This window comes from Ursus maritimus, unplaced genomic scaffold (genome assembly GCF_017311325.1).
Source record: "Ursus maritimus isolate PB19 unplaced genomic scaffold, ASM1731132v1 scaffold_7, whole genome shotgun sequence".
NCBI lineage: Eukaryota > Metazoa > Chordata > Mammalia > Carnivora > Ursidae > Ursus > Ursus maritimus.
In genome coordinates, this window is record NW_024426885.1 from 74,152,330 (window position 1) to 74,171,018 (window position 18,689).

The following is an 18,689-nucleotide window of genomic DNA, read 5'->3' on the forward strand; positions in this document are numbered from 1 at the left end:
CCTTTTCATCAACCCTTTTGGAAGATTAGTTACTTCATTAGCATCTACTCTCACTTCAGTCACTGGGTTTGCTCAGATTTGAAAGGCAGTATAGAGGAGAACCAGTCAAAAACTGAACCCCCAAAACTCAAATGAATAAAGTGAATAGTCTTTATTTCCTTAAAGAACTTGCTATGAAAAACAAAACGAGCACACACAATGTGATAAACGATGACAAAGGAGTGCCTTGCGCTTTTCTGTGAGACATTCATGGGTAACATCCGTGACTATATTTACAAAGTAAGAATAAAACCATGTTAAGAGTGGAATTATTTTGTAACCTGTCCAAATAAATCCAAGTGTAATAACTTCAGATTTCTTAACTAAAATGATGGAAATGGTGACCATTCTCAGCGTGGAACAACTTTGGAGAGGTATGGGCTGAGTATTTTGTTTGCTAAATTTTACGAGTGTTTTATTGTCTTTAAGCTTAAGAATGAATATTATGAATGATAACCAAGCAGGTGTGTCAAGCTGATCTTGATAACTTATATCCAGTTTTAGCTACTGAGCCTGGTTCTCACAGTCATTGTTGAGTAATTGATATGTGTGTGGGGTCAGAGTATAAAATATCCTGACGTGGATTGAATGTAATCCCGCAGGACTGGCACATTCCCGTTCCAAGTACACGCACACTGTGTGATCCATTGCTGGAGCCAGAATGCCTCTGCGTGGAGTCAGTTACTTACAGAAGAGTAATTTTGTTTTTCTTTCCTGGGGAGACTGATCCACCCCAGTGTCTGATACAACACTAGGCTCCTGGTCAGAAGCGGTCTTAGAAAGGTCTCCGTAGCCTGTGGGTGGAGGGGTGGGTGGGGGGGTGGGGGCGTTATTGCCGCCCTCTGCTTCAAGATACCATCGTTAGACAACCCCTGACGATTCTCCTCTCTTCCTCAGACAAACTGCCCATGTAGGAAGCATCTTTAGTAGAAACTGAAACTGAAAATCAAAGTGTGTGCCCTTGTGATTTCTGAATGGCAGCTAACTTATGGAACCAAAGTTTGTCTCGTCTGCCAGCGTCTTTCCAGTATTTCTGGCGTAGCTCTTTTGGCAACCTTGGCTGTCTCCGACGAGACTTCGGTTTTAACAACTCTGAGGGATGACCACCCATCTGATACCCCCTCCATGTAAATCTTGAAGAGACCACATAAACTGTATCTTAGATCCAACTGTTAAAATGTCAAACTTTGATGAAAATTCATCCAGCTGTATTTTGGCTGGTGTGAGTATTGACAAAATGAGAAGAAATTCAGTTTATGTCAATAATGCGCTTCCAACAGCAAAAGGCCATGCTTTGCTTGATTTCCTTAGAATAACCTAGGGCTGGCATCTTCTCTTTCCTCTACAAGGTGAATCAGGCTGTGGGGACGTGTTTTCAAAGTGTTGGACTGACCCAGAGGGGAGATCTCCATGCTGCCTTTCATTCTGATGCTGAAACATAGTTCGCCTGAAAAAGAAAGCAGCTTTCCGGAAAGCAATAAATCAGTTGTACTAAGTACCGAAGACATTGATACATATGTCCTCAGTTTTGTTTTGTTTTTTTAACACTCCTGAATCCAAATGACACTAAAATTTATTTTTATGTACGTTTGCATCACCATGCTTGTGTGTGTAGCATTCATGAGAGTTGTCACAGGCAGGCAGATGTGGTTCCTCTGATAGAATTCATATCAAATTCAGGCATTTCTCTCATTCTGTAATCACACCATGCACGCTGCATTGTAGAGTTCTTGGTGACACAAGAGAATGAGGAAGCTAAGTTTGAAATGGAAAGAAAACCCAAGAGAAGACACTTTCCTTCACACCGTGTGCCTATCCAGATTCATTCCTTCTTTTACTTTATAGTGTTAAAGAATACGAAGAAGCTGGATTTCATCAGCTAATTTTAAACTGAAAATTTCCAAGCTTCCTCACCTATTTGAGGTTTCCCCTATCCTAGATTATATGAGCTAGAGGAAACCCAGACTGTATGTTTACAAAAATAAAAATATTCAACTCTGACAAGTTTGTTCAATCTTAATTTTCTTTATTTATTCTATTCATCAAGGGGCCATTAATATAAGCTCTTTAAATTTTCATTGTGAAATTTTATAATCAGTACCTTTCAGTAAACTAAAAAGGATATCTGATTTTCATACATCATTCAATGATCTATAAATGAAAAAAAATGTTAGAGAATTGAATAGTAGTTTGAAGATCAGATTCAACTATTTAGTAACGGGTACATTTAATGGATAGCTTAAATCAAATATAACAAGTCCTTAAACAGATTTAGAATATTTCAAAGTTAGAACCGTAATACTTTGCACATTAAAAACATGAACACATACACGTTTTAGTTTTATTTTTTTTTTAAGATTTTATTTATTTGAGAGAAAGAGCATGCAAAAGCAAGGGAGGAATGGAGGCAGAGGGAGAAGCAGACTCTTCGCTGAGCAAGGAGCCTGACGACGGACTTGATCCCAGGACCCTGGGATCATGACCAGAGTCAAAGCCAGATGCTTAACCGACTGAGCCACCCAGGAGCCCCTACATGCACGTTTTTAAATGGAAATAGTCACAATCATTTACAGTCTCTAAAACAAAGGCATGGCCAAAGAAGTATTTTTTAATTTGTCCATTGAACTTATTAGTGTTTTATAAAAATCGTTCCAGGTGGTCGTGGTGGTTGTTTGTTTTGTTTTGCTTTGTTTTTTAGTTGCTCCTGCTTATTCATGTTGCACAGTTTAGGAAACTGAAAAGTAACTTGTTCTAGGACTTAGGACAAGTATTTGGTGAGCTAGAAACTAAAGCCATACATAGTTGGTAACCCTGAACTAAAGTTCTGGCTTGAATCAACTTTCCAGGACACCATACATACCAATATCTGTAAATAAGCACATCTGCAGAGACAATCATTTGATTTTTAGACAATACATTGTAACACAATCCAAACATAACACAATAATCCCTCTCCTCACCATTACTTCTTCAATCCTATTACAGTTTGTTTTCCTTCTTGTAAAGTGTTGTATTTTTTATTTTCTACAGGAAAATGTAGTTTAAAAGATAGAGGTCTCATGCCCTAACCCTCAAATTCCAGCCCTCCAACCTATATTCTAAATGGCCATATTCTAAATGGTCATTTTGTCTCTTGGTTTTTCCTGAATTATGTAAAATAAGGAATTGGGACTAGCATTAGAGTTTCCTAATCCTGGCTATGTATTAAAATCTGGGCAGAGTATGCTTTAGAGGCACCTGTGTAATAATGGGATGGTGGTTATTTAAGAAAAATCTTAGAAATGCCTGTGAATTTTTTCTTTCTTTCAAGATTTATTTATTTTAGAGGGAAAGAGGGAACATGAGCAGGGGGAGGGGCAGACAGAGGGAAAGAGAATCTCAAGCAGACTTTGCGCTGAGCAGGGAGCCAGATGCGGGGCTCAGTCTCACGACCCTGAGATCGTGGCCTGAGCCGAAACTAAGAGCTGGACACTTAACTGACTGAGCCATCCAGGTGCCCGGCATGTGAATTCTTTGAAGGAAATCATTTCTGGGATTTGCTTTCAAATAGTCTCCAGAAAGACAGAAGGAAAGAAAAAATGAAGGGAACAGAAGGAAAAGAAAAGTGAAGGAAATAGAAATGGGATCCCCCCCCCCAAAAAAAAAGGAAAAGAAAAAAAAATGAAACTTTATGTAATATATAAAACAAGACAGTCCATACTTGTTGACTTGGGTTAATTGATACATGCGATTCGTTCTCCATACATTTTTGTATGGTTGCAAATTTCAATTAAAAACCAGCAAATGCTGGTCAGGCTCCAATTCTTCCAGTTCTAGAGATTTTAATTCAATATTCTGAATCTGTGGTTTCAAGTGTGGTGTCCAGGCCACTGACATTACTTGGGCACTTCTTTGGAATAGAAATAATGGGAGTCTACTCCAGAATCCTGAGGTTGGGGTCCAATGAGTAGTGTTTAAAAACAAAACAAAACAAAATCCATGTGACTCGGTGCATAATTTGAGGACTACATCTAAGGTCCCAGAGTGATATTCTATTTTAGTCCTATAGGCTATCTAACATGCAGGTAGCAGAAAGAACCCCCAGACAAGGTGATCTCTGAACACAAAGGCCCTGCAATTTCATTTCAAAAGAAAAGCTGAAATTCAATAGACGCTAGAATGCACACCTTACCTCTTAGATTTGTTTTGCTCTGTGCCACAGATTCCTCAAACAAAAATAAGGAAAGTATTTTCATTGAAGATTAAATAAGGTAATGCATATAAAACTTTGGTGCCTGAGATAGGAGCTAAATGTTATATTAATTTTTATTTTAGTGTATGTTGCTCATTTATATTACTTTGCAAATGTCCTCTGCAAATTGCACTCTAAAAAGCCTGTAAAAACCACTTTTTAGAAAAATTATATTTTGTACTTTCTAATGTGACTTACACTAATAACCAAAAAGTTGCTTACCTGTAATGAAATATACTAGTGTTTTCCATGAATATTAACTCCTATGCAAATCAAATAACAGTAGGTCTTTGATCACGTTACTTTGGCAGACTTATATCAACATTTATTTCCTTCATGACTGTGAAGAGTGTCAAGACCATTGGAATGACATTGTTCCCTGCTGTGTAGGAAAAAGCAGAATTTAAGCAAACTGTTGTATCTCAGTGAGCAATTCTGTAATTACCTAAATGGATTCACTTTCCTTCAGTACTGAGTCATGGATCATTATCTATTTCAAAATATTGTAGGTATACTCTTACATTTACTTAGAATATCTGTCTCTAATATACGGTGATATGAACTCCTAGTTTAGCTGAAGACTACATTTTTGATTATTAACATTTTAATGGTTTCTTCAGGTAGGTGTAGGATTTGCTTGTCATTATTTCCTCTTTTACATGGTCTTTTAGTCTGTCATTAACCAGATGTAAACCATTAAACTCTCTGGATGTTAAGGTTTTTCATCTGTAATATGAATGTTTGGCTGCGTCACTCTAAAACCTAAAATGTTGAATAATTTTAATAAGCAGACACCTGGCTTTTTGTTGTAAATACGTCCACAACTCATTTTATGACCTTTGATAAGTCATGTAAACTTCAATCCCCACATATGTAAAAGTGAGGATGAATCCGAAGATCTCTGAAGTCTTTTTCAAGTCTGTGTCTGTGTATGTATCCACCTAGGCTCCCCCTAGAAAACAGACTTTGAGAGAAAGTTACAGATTCTTATAAGCAAATAATTTGGAAAGCTTTGGGAGCCAAGCTTCTCACTGCTGGTGAGAAGTTTTAGGTAAGCAGAGAGAGACTAGGGTGATCTATGCATGAATTCGTATTTAGCTCAATGTAGGTCTGGATGGATGCGCGGAGAGACATGTACAGATATATGTGCATACATTAGTGACCTCACCCACAGTTCTTTGTTCAGGCAGTGGGTGGAGCCTGGAAGCCACCAGACTCAGTGGCAGTGTGCACCCTTGGTGCCCAGACCTTGGTTTCTAATGCCATTAAAAGCAAGTAAGATTCCTTGGGGAAATGGCTGGTTCTAGGACTCAGGCAAGAAATATGTAACATGAGCCTGGAACATCTGATTTTTCCAGAAAGTCCGGAAGTTCTGAAAAAAAAGCCCACAATCATGGGATTATGTCAAAGGGGCTCAGGAGCTTCCTGAAAGAGCTGCTGATGGCCAAATATGGAACAATTTGAACAACACAATAGAGTAATATTGGATTGTGTAACCAAAGTATAAAATATCCTCACACCCATGCTGATACAAAGAAATGATGGAAGTAAGAAATGGGGGAGAAAAGACAGACCTCTCCTGTAGAAGGATTACAAATAATTTATATAAATACTCCAATCTGCAAAGGGGGAACATAACTCCCTGCTAGTGACTTCTCTCGAAAAGGGCAGGAAGATAAATTTACAACGGATAAACCAGAAAAAACCTCTCTGAGCCAAATGATCATGATCAGCGACAGGAAGTCATGTTGATAGTATGTACTATTGATAAAGGATGGGCATGGCACATTACCTCTGTGGTCTTCCTCCCCAAAAGTTCAATTGGGGTGAACCATGGAAAAAATTTTTTGCATTCCCATTTGAGGAACAATCTACAAAATACCTGACCGATCTACTTCAAAACTGTCAAGGTCATCAAAAATAGTTTGAGAAGCTGTCACATCTAAAAGCCTAGGGAGACGTGACAACAACCATGCAGTATCCTGGATGGCTTGCCGAACCGATAAAGCCGCAGAACGGACCCTGGGTACCAGCTAGAAAATCTGAACACAGTATGAACTTAAGATTAAAAGAGTATATCAGTATTGATTAATGACAAATGAACCAGAAGGTAAGATTTTGATAATAGGAGAAACTGGGTGTAGAATATGTGGAAACCTTATAATCTATCCCCAATATTTTGGAAAATCTAAAAATATTCCAGGGTGCCTGCGTGGCTCACTTGGTTAAGCGTCTGCGATCTGTCCGAGTCATGATCCCAGGGTCCTGGGATCCAGTCCTGGGTTGGACTCCCTGCTTAGCGGGGAGTCTGCTGCTTCCTCTGCCCCTTCTCCCACTCGTTCTGTCAGTGTTTCTCACTCTCTCTGTTAAGCATCTTTAAAAATATTCCCAAATTAAAATTTTATTAAAAGAATTTAATGTTATAGATTTAAATCAGGATTTGTAATGTATTCACCACTTTGCAGGATATCAAAATTTTTTCTGAATGTTTATTGTTGTATTTTTTCACAGAGACATTATTTTTGGGTATTTAAACTTCTCCTAGATTTCAAAGACCAGACATTAGTACTGTTTCAGATACTGGCTTCGAGATATGAATGGGGGTGGTTGAAAATTACAGTTCCGTGTTTAAGAGGCTTTGTAGGTATCTTGATAATATGTTCCTCTGAGGAAGATAAGAAAAATGAGGCAACTTCCCAGTGTGCAAAAATTGTCCCTCCAGGATTGCAGACACATCGGGAATCTGGCTTAATGCAAGATGTGCATGGATTTTGAACACTTTCTGTACGGATGTCCCATATTTCTATTTTTAACTTCACTCATGACTGTGTTATTCCATTTGGCTTTTATTAACCATGTTCTTGATGCTTTGGAAGAGTGACATTATTGCAAATTAGCAACTGCAAAGATTAGTGCTAAACTGTACGTAGATAATTGAGAATTAAGCAAGAATATTGCATTCTAGAGATGCGTTATTTTTTTAAAATGAAAAAAAGTAGTGATTTCTCTGGCTTGTTTAAAGTAGTAGTGCACAGCTGGTTTGCTGGAACATTTCCTACATCCTCTCTGCTTTCCCTTTGCAGTTGACAGCTCTTCAGCTCACCCCTCTCTCCCAGACAGCCTGCCTACCATCTTAGGCTCACCTCACCCCCCACTTTCCACACTCTCCCTCAGGGAAGCTGATACTGATACGTCAGCTTTGACTTGAAAAAGATTGATTCACCATAGGGTGTTCATTTCTCCTTTACTATTCTTCACTATATTGTTTGGATGTACATATGCAATTATATTAACATAACTAGAAGAGAGGAATGTGATCATTATTGTTAGTGGCCTTCTTTCTTAATCCAGTTAACACCTCTCCCAGAATTATTCAGAGAGGGGATTGGTTACCTCTGATGATCTGATTCCCTTACCTGCCCTCTATCTATTAAAAACAACAACAAAGCAGGATAGCTTGCAAATTTCCAGTGGCTCAGTTCCAAATGATGAGGAGACATTAACATTTAATCCATTCCTACAAACTGCTTGGTGCTGCTTTACCTAATAGATCAGTGAAGTTTAGGGAACAGGTCAATATGGTTGTAAAAATCAAGTGTACCAGAGTTTATGGTGGAGAAAACTTCCATTTCTTATTTTTTTTTAGTAAAAATATCGTTTCTGGGGTATGGGCTTTTGATGACCAATGTTAAGTTCCCCATTAATACCTAGTCAGTTTCTAATGTAGAGTCTTCGTGGGGTACCTGGGTGGTTCAGTAGGTTAAATGTCTGCCTTTAGCTCAGGTCATGATCTCAGGGTCCTGGGATGGAGCCCTACATTGGGCTCCCTGCTCAGTGGGGAGTCTGCTTCCCCCTCTCCCTCGGTCCCTCCCCACTCCCCCTGCTCATGTTCGCTCTCTTTCTCTCTGTCAAATAAGATTTTTTCAAAAGTCTTTGTGATTGTACATATAGAATAGCTTTCAGGAATTAAATCCTTATTGTTGACCTGATAGAATCTCAAACCTTGAATTTTGTTTGAAAATCCTGTGAGACCTCTCCTTCCAGGTGGATAGAAGTTCGTCTTATCTGGGATCTCAATGGAGCCTAGAACAAATGAAGCCATCACTTAGCCCGGAGATAGGAATGTCCAAGGAAAAGTCCCAGAGGGGTGGCCGATGGGAAGGGATCAAGGGAAGAAGAATAGTGATGAAAATTAAATCCAGAAATGAAGATCAACTGTTAGGAAAGATCAGTTGCTAGGAGTTATTAGACATCTGGATAGAGTCCAGTGGACAAGTGTGCTGAAAAGGGATGTTAAACATAAGAGGGGGGAGGAGTCACAATTTGTAGGAATTATGCCTTGCAAGAGAGACTGGTGTTTGACCTGTTGTTTGTATCAGGAGCATCAGGAGAAGCTCCTCCTGCCCGAATTACAGACAGTAGGAAGAAACCAGTGACTGTAGCAGCAGCTCTCTGTTGCACAGGGCACTTTTCCTGAGGAAGCAGATGTGGTCTCAGACATACAAGCAGGCTGTGCTTTCGGCAATAAAATATTGGAGCCAACACATTTTAAATGATAGCGGAAAGTGACGTGAGAAAGAAGACCTATTTAGCTGCAGTTAGAGAAGGAATGTGATGCAAGCATAGGCCATATTAACCGGCAAGACTTCACATCTGAAAACTTTTTATTAAGGAAAACATCAAGTTGTGCTCTCTGAAGTTCTAGATTCCCACAATTGATTCCTCAGTAAATGTGACAAAGTTATAAAGGCTGATGTGAAATTATTCTGTTATATAAAGCACAGGAAACCTTACAGAATTAAATACAAAACATTTGTTTTTGTGTTTGGGTTTTTCTCCCCCCTGTTGGAAAATTTGGTAAATAAATTGCCAATGCTTTTTATAGATATTGTCCCATAATCAGAATGCATTCAAACAAGAGAGGTCAGGCGGCTTTATGATTTGTGGCTGCTGCATAGATTTTTAAATAAGGAGTCCTTCAACTATCATGGAATGATGGAAGTTAAAATCAAACTAGCCAGCTGTGTCCTGTGTCACAGTTGACAGCTAGGGGATATGTTGTTAGTGTATTCTTATATGCCAAGAATTCTCAGACTTGTCTAGCAGTGGAATTTTCCCATTCAAACAAAGCCTTTTGTGTAGCTGCAATGTATAAAATAGATAAAAGTGGAATGCTTTGATTGAAGCTGGTGAGGGTGAGAGGTAGGATTTTGACCACTTCGCCTCCCCATCAGACTCTGCCGTGGTACCAAGTAACTCAGGGGGATTCTGGGATTCTCTGGAATGTAACTACACAACCTCCAGCTCCCAAAATACCACATTCATGTATTACAATTATTTTGTTGCATGTCATTTGAAAGCCGTTGGGAAATCATTGAATTTCTCCCCACCCCACTAATTTTAGAGAGAAATAATGGCACATGGTAAAAATGCAAATCTAAATAAATAGGGAAAAAATTATACAAAAATGAGGCTGCTACCCATGTTATTCCCCTGTTTCCCAGAGAATATTTTTTATAAATATTAAATTAAAAAAAATAAGTTTTCCCAGATATATTGTTTTTTACGAATCTTTCCAAAAATATTCCATCCAAATGCCTGCACACATATGTGCATATATACACCCCATGCTCCATTTTTTATATGAATGAGAAAGTAAAAAGCATACTGACTTATACTTTGCTTTATGTACCTAAGAATAAATATTTGAGTTCTCTATGTATTTGGGTACATGCTTATATCTATTAAACATTGCATAAAATTTCAATATTTGAATGTTAATATTTTACCAATTAACAGACTGTCCATTTTTAGACTAAAATGTTTATTACAGTGATTTAATGACAATCTTTACAGAAATATTTGCAAATGTGTGCAAACAGATGTGTAGGGTGGAGTCCTAGAGGTGTATGCTGGAGAGTTATTGCAGAAACGCCTGCCAATGAGCCGTGGAGACCCACATCCACGGTGACGTGAGAGGGATGGTACCTCCAGCTCCCCCAGCACGTGTCGGGTCATCGCGTCTATTTTATCTCTGCCAGAGATCTGAAAACACTGCATCATTTTTTATTTTAAGTTGCATTTTCTAATAGCTAGTAGACTGTATTTTCATATATTTCAAAGCCATTTCATTGATTTTTTTAATATAAACTGCCTGTTCATGTCAGTATCCCAATTTCTAATGAATTTATAAGAACCTTTCTAATATGAAGGAAACTACCTCTTTTTATATGGTTTAGAAAAAAGTCCAAAGTTTTCTTGTTTTTTAAATCGTATTAAGTTCACATTTAACATTTTCTTTTATGGTTTCTGGTTTTGATGTACAAACTAATTGAGTTCTTATTAATGTCAGACTTTTTTTGTGTGATATCTAGTGGCCCAGATAAAATGAACCCTTGAAAGAATTTTCCTTTGTTTCTAGGAAAACAGGGCATAATTTGGAGTAGTAGTGTTTCTTCCCTTTCAGCAATGAGAGATCTATATAGTCTTATTTTTTCTTTCTTGATTCATGGTTGTTGTGAGTTTCATGGTGGAGTTTAATAGTCAAATTTGTGTTTGCCATCATTTTTAGTATATTTTATCCTCTATTTTACAGTACGTTTATCACTACAGAGTCATAGTTTATTGAGCAACTTGAAAGTAATGCAATTTTATATGCCTATGTAGATTTAGATCTGTATGCAGGAGAGTGTGTGTGTGTGTGTGTGTGTGTGTGTGTGTGTGTGTGTGTGTCGGTCAGTGTGGGGTAGAAGGGGCCAGAAAATCTGTTCCAAGCAGCCGTGAAGTTATTAACTGAGACAGAAATTTTAAGAATTTTGTTTGTCTTGTACTTAGAAACACGTGTGTCCTGGTTATCTATTTCTATATAATAAACTGTCACCAAATAATATGTCATCATTTGTGATTTTGGTGGTTGGTGGGCGGAAGTAGGTTGTTGTCTGTGTGGCCCCTTATGTACATGGAGCTGAAGCTGGCACCCTCAGAAAGCTTCATGAACCCCCGTCACTTGGATCGAGATGGCTGGACTGACGAGAATGGTCTGTCTCTCTGTGTGACCTCTTCAGGTGACTAACTTGACCTCCTCCACAGCCTGATAATCTCAGAAAAGTTGGATTTCTTACGTGGTGGCTTAGAATTCCAAAACAATTCTAAAAGAGAATGATTCTAGACCTTGATTCTCAATGAAAGGACCATCGGAGGATTGGGGATCATCTTTAATCTTAGATGCCATGTAATGAGCAGGTATTACTTTGGATGTTACTTATGACCACACACACACACACACACACACACACACACACACACACACACACGTTCTCTGCTCCACTGCACTGAATGTAACTCTGTGCGTGCACTGAAAGCATTTCATACCCCTTACTCCATCTCCTCACAGCTGTGCTGGATGGCTATTATAATCCGTCCACCTTTGTTGTTGTTGTTGTTACATATTTGAAAATAGTTTGTTTTCAGTTAGGTTGCTTAAGCATTAGTGATACAACTGGAATTTTAATCTAGTGATTTAAGAACTTTTACCCGGGAAATTGCTGGGATACTGTGATTTTTTGAGGAGGGGGTTGGGCAGGGAATGCACCTAAATGCTCATAGATTCACAGAATCATAGAAATGTTGACTATGGTAGAAATTTATGGATTATTTTAACCTCATTTTTTCATGATAAAGAAATGGGTTTTCAGGAAAATTAGACCTGCAGTGCGACAAAGGTCAGCAGTTGCATTCGGACAGACATGACTTACAGTCCTGGCTCTGTTCTTTCTCGCTGTGAGCCTCCTCTGAACACGGGCAGCTTCAGTTTCTCTGTCTGTTGCAGCATCAAAACCTGCCCCAAAGCTTAAAGGCTTCACACAACAAAGGTTTGTTATGTCTGTGGACTGTGTGGGTTACCTGGGAGGTTTTTCTGCCAATCTCACTTAAATTTTCTCAGAAACTGCTTGCTTGCCTGAGCCCGAGCTGAATTGTCTGGAATCTTTGCGCTAGTGGTCTTCCATTGCAAGCTTCCTCACTGCATGGCACCCTCAGGGTCCCAGAGAGTGAAAGGCAGAAGCTGCATTCCCGTTGAAATGAGGCCCTGGGACTCCCCGTGATGTTACTTCTCCCACCATCTACTAATGAAACACCAGATTCAGGGTGGGGTGACATAGGCTCTACTTCCTGATGGCAGGAGCTGCCAATAATATGTAGCCATGCTGCATCTACAACAATCTCTAAAGAAACCCAAAAATGTCATAACAAAAAGTAATATACATAAAACGCCTACTGCAGTACCTAGATTTTCAATACGTTTTCAACAAATAACTTGCTGTTTGGGGCATTATAATTGTTACTTTTTGAGGCCTTCTTGATGACCAGTTTTTGGCAAGTTCAGTTTGTAATCGAGTTCTATGACACACAGTTGTATTCTTCAGACTGTGGCTCTGGTTGGTACGCGTTTCAGATGCCGCTTTAAAGTTAAAAATAATTTAGTTTTGGACTGCTACCTCCTGTTCCTACCCCTAAATTCCCCATGTCCCTTATTCCTTGGTTTTCTGTCTAGCAAATACTCCCACCTCACGTAAATACACATTCATCGATTTCCTCTCACTTCTAGGATGTGATCTTCAAGAGATGAGCAACTTTGTATGCTTGCTTTCCTTCTGGAACCGGGGGGACTAGAAACTAACTGATAGGTAACAGGTGTTCGATAATACATGTTGGGTGAACAGACACCAGAATGAATGATTCCACCTGTTGCTAAACCCATACCATGCTAACCAAGAGTGGCAGGAGCAATTGAGCCTGGCCGACATGGATTTTCTTGTAAAGCTGAATTAAAACTTGTTTAACCTCAGTAGCTTTTTGAATATTTGGTTTTCTTTTGCTGACATTTATATTTCAGAGAGCCCTCCCCACTCCCAAGGGAAAAAAAGGCACTACTGAGCAACTCATCATCCCTTTGAGTATTTTAAACTTTCCTGAAATAAGTCAAATGCATCATAACCTCAGATAACTTTCTTTTTTAAGCCTAGTGGTTTTTGGTTTGTTTTTGTTTTTGTTTTGTTTTGTTTTTAGCTCTTGCTAACTGTCAGAGAACTTGCATGATATTCAGGAAACCCCACCAATCCTAATAGGCCTTCTGAGTTTCCTCTGAAATGCTGTAATGACTGTTTTCTCTTTACATACTTGTTCAAGGAGTCCGATTTGGAGTGATTGTTTAAAAACATCTATGACTAATGATACCTTGTTATAAAGGGCTTTTTTTGTGTGTTGCAGTTAATATAGAAAGCAGGGTGGATTACTTTGCTTGAAATCCAAAGTGAAAACCTAAGAGGCTTCATAATAACGTAAGATTCTTATTTTAAGTCATTCTCAGTGGAAAATACTACTTTACTAAAGTCCGTCTCTTTAAATGGGACAAAATGACTTAACACAGAATATGAGATTTCAAGATAAATATTGTATAAATACTATTTAATCTCACTTTTATTAATTTAGTTGATGCAAGTGAAGATAGTTGATCTCAGTAAGCATTAAACCTTTCAATGTTAATTAGGCCTTTTAATTAACAAACATTTAACCTTTTTAAAGTAAAGAATGTAATGTAAATGCGTGCTTTTTTTCATGCATTTTTTCCCTAAAGAGTCTGGAGGGTACTTTGAAAGTAAAAAGGTCTTTAAAGAGTGCTTCTCTCTCATACTTAATATTATCCTAAAATATTATCCCATTTATAAATTGATCTCACTTGATTTGAATAGAAACAATGAGGAAGGTAGAAGTGATATTATTGTGTGCATTTTTCAGACGAAATTGATGAGATGAGGCTCAGAGAATTTCCGTCACACATGCGAGGTGCACAGCTGGTGTGGGGCTCAACAAAGACTAGAATCTGGGTGATCTGCCTTCTCCATGGGTTCTCCTTCTAGAACCACAGCCTCTACAGCCTCGACACTCATAACCTGAGACTTCATAAAATCCCCACAAGAACCCTATAAAGTAGGTGCTATTAGCCTCATTTTTCAGATGACAAGATTGAGGTTAAAAGGGGGCACATAGCTTGCCCTAAAGTCCTAGAGCTGACCAGTGACAGAATGGGCAATTGAGCCTAAGTTTGTCTGCGTCTGTGATGAATGAGCTTTCCTTCGTGCTCCTTAACCTTCTTTGGTATGTTACATGGACACTCACTTCCATTAGTGTTTTCAGGACCTTACCAAAACCATCATTGCACCAAGATTAAGGGCTTGAGCTGGTATGGAGTTGTGTGTGTACTGTCTATATATCACCCTTCCTCCTCCAACTAGCCATCTCCCTCTCTCTTTCCTGGTTTTTGTGGTTTTGTTTTTAGAAATTCTTAACCTCTGTACCAGCTGGTGCCAAATGGAAGATGTTGATGTGCTATGGTGTCTTTTGCTCCTTTCCAAGTTCAAGGTGCTCACATTTTTATTCTGAATGAAATTATCTCATTGATTTTTCAAATCCCATAAAGTAGAAAGCCTAGGACAGTGTGAGAATTCACCACTGGGAGTGAGGACTTTAAAATGATTTGTGACTGTTCTTCAAATAGAACAGAGGGGGTTAGGAGTTATTTCCTGTAAGGATGATGCTGATTTTATCTTTTTAAAAATCTTGCCAGAATAGAAGCTATATTCATTCTTTGCAAGCCAAAATACCTTTGTCATATATATGGGTGCTAAGATTCTTTTTTAAATCATCTTTCTGAGAGCTTATTTGGCCAAGAATTAGAAATAGACTACATTTGTGAATAAGTGGCTATTGGTTCCAGTTACTCAGTTTGGATTCATTAAAGACAGAATGAAATAGAGCGCCCTATAGTTCTGTTCTGGGGGCCATGGGTTGAATTAGCATAGAGATCAAAATAACTGTTTTCCTTTCAGGTAGAGAATCTAGTTCTTAGATTCTTTTTTATATGCACTCCTTGTTCTATTAAGTGGTTAAATATATATCACTTTAATTATACTGGGATTAATTATTTCAATGTCAACACATTAATTCTCTGACATTGAATTAGAAATAAGATGAAATTTGTTACGAGCTTTAACTATAAGAATGCATCTGAAGGATGTGCTCAAGGTCATAGACCTAAAGGGGAATGACTAGGGCACATCATGACCCAAAAAATCATGTTTAATTTAAATCATTACATAGTTATCAAATATGGACCTTTAGATAATTTAATTGAAAATACTTATCTTAAAAAAAAAAGGTCATTTGGGTTTAGGAAAATGCAATGTTAGAGGGGGAAAAAAAAAGCTTATAAGCTGTGAAATATGGCCTGTAACCTTTCTTGAGTCACTGTATTTTACGTACAATATTATTTGCCTGCCCATTCACTTTCTGTAAATGTACAGAATTTTTTTGTATCATGTAATTCTTTGACTCACTTAGGCTTTATCATAAGAGTATGTGTTACAAATTTCCGACATTTAAGGTGATTTTCACTTAGGATTTAAGGTAGTTAAGTCTGTGAACATGTATCCTTTACAGATGTCTTTGATCCACAGAGGGTGTACCACATGACCAACCATGAAGAGGAGATTCCCAAATCTCATCTATTCCAAATCTTAATTCCATTTACCTCTAGACTTGTCGCAGCTGACTGAGGGTCCTGGGAGACCTTGCTCTTCGGTGCAGTAAACTTTACATGTGCTGACATCCTGCTGATGTGACGTAGTTCCGCTATCAGTAAGAGCTTTCCCTGCTAATACCTACTTGACTGTTTGATCTTTTTAGTTTAATGAATGTTTGATAAGTTCCTGGGTGGTGATGAGGAAACCAAGCCTGGTCTATTCACTTGGATTTGAAAGACTCGAGGTCTCCACTGTATTTGCCCCCATGGGAGCTCTCTTTATGTTAAAAGAAAGCACTCTTTTTTGGAGCAGCTCGGGATACACACGGGGCAATTATTAGTTTGTACTTTCGTGGCTCTTTCTTTTAACTTGTTCATGATGCTTTCCGTTTGGAATCAACCTTTTGCTTCTGTCTCTGAAGCTGCTGATACAAGTTGGCAACGAGAGCACGTGGCAGTTCTTAGTCGAAGCTTGTGTAGAATTCTTCTAGGACTTAGCAGTATCTTCGCTCCTTGAATGCATCCGCTTGTTTTAACTGATCTTGCGGGAGCATCTGCTCTTTGTACTACATATATGCTAATTGAAATGAATAATTATTTTGCTGTAGACACTGCCTGCACAGCCATAGTTCTGATGACGTTTGGCACTCTGTGTCCAATGAGAGTGTACAGTGGCCGAGTGTCCCACCAGACACCACCCTGTGTTATTGGTCAGTTGGACAAACGTACCAGAGAGGGATCTACCTTGGAAGGAGTTTTAGAAGTTTCAAATGGCATTTTTGGACCCTAGGTTTTGTCTCATTGGCTGGATCAGAGCATGGGAAAATTTGACAAGATGCAAACGAACAGATAGTTCTTGCTCATGTGACTAGCAGGTGGTAAGCTCTAGTGTCTACTTTGTTCAACTTATCAGTGATAATTGGATTAGACCTGTTGCAACTAATGTCCTACACTTTTCAGGTCATCACCTAATTCCAGTGCCTCCTTTAAAGGGTACTAATGATTCAAACCCTGACACGTTGCCTCCAGATAAACCTAGCAGTCCACCTCCAGAATGTTCATTTAACACTCCTGGAAAAAACATGAGCCCTGTTTTTCTGCTAAACACCCAAGCCTTACTGGTTTGGGTGTTAATCATGGAAATGCACCTTATATAAACATGCTTAATCAAGGACTTGGAGTGGCAGGATTCAGGACTGGTTTTAAAATTTCCCAAGTAGATCTGGAACTAACAATAGAATTGTACAACTGAGACCATGATGTACTGTAATTTATTTTTATGAGAAATTCTGACTCCTTGACTTTCAATTTATTTAGTAATCCAACTGTGCATTGACTGTTTAATCATTTATTCAAAATGTTAGAGAATGGTAGGTTTGTTCACATTACATGACACTGATGAAACTATATTTTTGTGAAATGTATTTATGGCTGTGAGAACTTCTAAATGTTACAGGGTTTAAATAGGCTTCCCTTAGAGTGTTTCTCTAAATTTAAATTTTGTTATTTTTGGTTTTGTAGTTGACTGCAGTGTGATAGATATTATCTATATTAGAGAACCCCTTGATGGAGCAGGTCTGTTACATTATTAAAAATATAATTTCTTCAGTGAAATTTATAAACATGCTTCTTGAAGAAATATACATTTTAGGAAAGGGAAAAAATATCCATTCTAAAAGTGAAAGTCTCTTTTATACCTTTTCCAAACCTAGCTGCTACATTTTTCTTTGAGGCCCTCCAGATTTATGTCTTGAAAAGGAAAGCAAAAAAATTGTATCTGGAATTTCCGAACATATTCAATTATCCTCCATAATCTAAAATTTTTAATCAGTGTTTTTGTAGTTTTTCTCATTAAAATATTTCAATACATGTGTAAATAGTCTGCAGTTCTTGAAGTGTTTTATTTTGGTTAAATGAATATCAAATCCTTTGATAATGTGTGATGAAGGAATTCCAGTTTTCTGTCTTATATTTAATTAAATACTGACGTAATTTTAAAAAAGACTTAATAAAAAACCCCAAATATTGACATAATGATGGAATTATCTTTTTTTGTCACCTTTTCATTGGTTGACTTTTGAATCTTTGTAATCTTTGAAATCAAGAGTCAGATGCCACCCAGGTGCCCCTGAGGTTAAATTTTAAAACATAAATGTATTAAATTTTTAAAAAGTAAACTATAAACAATTTATCAAATCATACACTGGTAGTATGAAATGTTATGAGTTTCTTCCTGTTTCAGTCTTGGTAGTTTATAGGTTTCCAGGAAGGCCTCCATCTCTTCCAGATTGCTTAATTTATTGGCATAAAGCTGTTGATAAAAATTTCTAATAATCCTTCAATTTCACTGGTGTTGGTTGTGACCTCTCCTTTTTCATTCATAATTTTACTACTTTGGGTCTTTTCTCTATTCTTTTGGATAAGTCTTGCCAGAGGTCTGTCAATTTTATTAATTCTCTCAAAGAACCAGCTTCTAGTCCTGTTGATCTGCTCTACTGTACTCCTGGTGTCTAATTCGTTGATTTCCGCTCTAATCTTGGTCAACTGCTTCCTCGTGAGTGGATTAGGCCTGTCCCTCTGTTGCTGTTCCAGCTTCTTGAGGTGAGAATATAAAAACTGCGTTTTAGATTTTTCTATTCTTTTGAGTGAGGCTTGTATGGCTATGTATTTCCCCCTTAGGACTGCCTTTGCAGTATCCCATAGGTTTTGGACCATTGTGTTTTCATTCTCATTGGTCTTCATAAATTGTTTAAATTGATTTTTGATTTCCTGGTTTATCGAATCATTCCTGAGCAGGATGGTTCTTAGTCTCCAAGTGTTTGAGTTTCTTCCAAATTTTTC

The 18,689-nt window shown here is 38.0% G+C and overlaps 1 pseudogene; it reads left to right on the forward strand.

Annotated features, from left to right (window-relative positions):
• The first annotated feature begins 210 nt into the window (after positions 1–210).
• LOC103661992 lies at positions 211–17,108 on the forward strand (annotated as a pseudogene).
• Positions 17,109–18,689: the final 1,581 nt, after the last annotated feature.